The 1,426-nt window shown below is 38.4% G+C and overlaps 1 protein-coding gene across 2 annotated transcripts in view; it reads left to right on the forward strand.

The window, feature by feature from the left end:
• LOC107707733 (WW domain-containing adapter protein with coiled-coil-like) overlaps positions 1-1,426 on the forward strand; it is a 37,248-nt gene that overhangs the window by 6,595 nt on the left and 29,227 nt on the right. The gene's annotated exons all lie outside the window — the stretch shown is intronic.

The following is a 1,426-nucleotide window of genomic DNA, read 5'->3' on the forward strand; positions in this document are numbered from 1 at the left end:
TGCCAATGATGATTCAAACGTGAGTTTTGAGCAGTGTAGAGTAGGCTTGTTGTTTGTTGTTTCTCCGATCACAAATGCAGACATGGTTTTATGTTTACGCAGCGCGGTACGCAACGCGTAAAAAGACAGTATAAGTCGAAAACGTTATCAGTAATTATGTCCCCACTGGATGCAACAAATGCCTTGTTTGTAATGGGTTTTATTGGTTTTGTCTCGTCTAGTCTGTCTCGTCTAGTGATGTCCGGATTGCGAACGAATCGTTCTATTTAACCGGATCATCTTAGTGAACCGGTCGAACCAGTTCACCAAATCGAACTGAATCGTTTTATAAACGTGCCTGACACTCCCTCTGATGCGAAATAAATAAATTTTCGCACATCAGGGAGCCGCTATCAGTATGGGGGGTATTGAAATCGCATTTGAATGAGCGCTCCCTGTTCACTTTCACTTCCGATTTCGCGATCACACGCACTCTGTGTAAAGGGAGCACATCTTACAGTGCGTGCATAATTATTAGGCACTTTGATATTCTGATCATATTTTTTTCCAAGCACATTTTACCAATTCCAAACCACATCAATCTTAATAACTACTATTATTTTTGTATTTAATAATTTAGAAGTGATATATAATTGTCCATGAAGGCTGGAAATGAAAAACTCCTTATTAAGGTGTGCAGAATTATTAGGCTGGTTTTCTTTTATGGATGAAATGAGTCAAAAATGATTAAATCCCCATGAGAAATATTAAAAATTAATGCAATACAGAAATTTCAAAGCTAAGGCATGACCATTGGTCAGCAAAATGCTCACTGGGTCAGCGGGGTCAGATAAAAACAGGTGGAGAAGAAAAGACGCATGTTAACTGCAAATGAATTAAGAAATAATGTGAAGAATTAAGTGTGAAACCATCAGGAACCTTTTAGTCTCCAGTGCCACTATTTTCCAGAACTGCAACCTTGAGTCTCCAGAATTACAAGGTGTCAGGTTCTCAGAGACTTTGCTTGGGTAAAAAATCCTAAAAAATGACCCCTACTAAATAAGAATAACATTCTGAAGTGTTGTGAAATACATGAAGACTATTTTTATAGGCGTTATGGACAGTTAAGTTGAGAGTGACTCTTGAAGGACCAGCACCACATCCTCTTGTACCACTGTTAGAAGAATTGATCTTCCAGAATCTGGCAGTAAGTTTTAGGAGCTAATTTTTGTCAGTCTCTGCAAGACAGACTTTTCAGGATAGGAGATGGACTAAAAATGAACTCCCAAAACGTACTGCAACATGGAGCTAAGGAGAAAATGTAGAACTTGAAAAACAGCTTAGTGAAAAGCGTTTACAGTTTAAAAAGAGACGAATTTCGGAAGTACACAGCACCCGATATTTCACCGGTTTTTGATTATTCTGATGTTTTGCTGGTTTTGCTGGA

This window comes from Sinocyclocheilus rhinocerous, unplaced genomic scaffold (genome assembly GCF_001515625.1).
Source record: "Sinocyclocheilus rhinocerous isolate Xijiao unplaced genomic scaffold, SAMN03320098_v1.1 scaffold2580, whole genome shotgun sequence".
In the NCBI taxonomy this organism is placed as follows: domain Eukaryota; kingdom Metazoa; phylum Chordata; class Actinopteri; order Cypriniformes; family Cyprinidae; genus Sinocyclocheilus; species Sinocyclocheilus rhinocerous.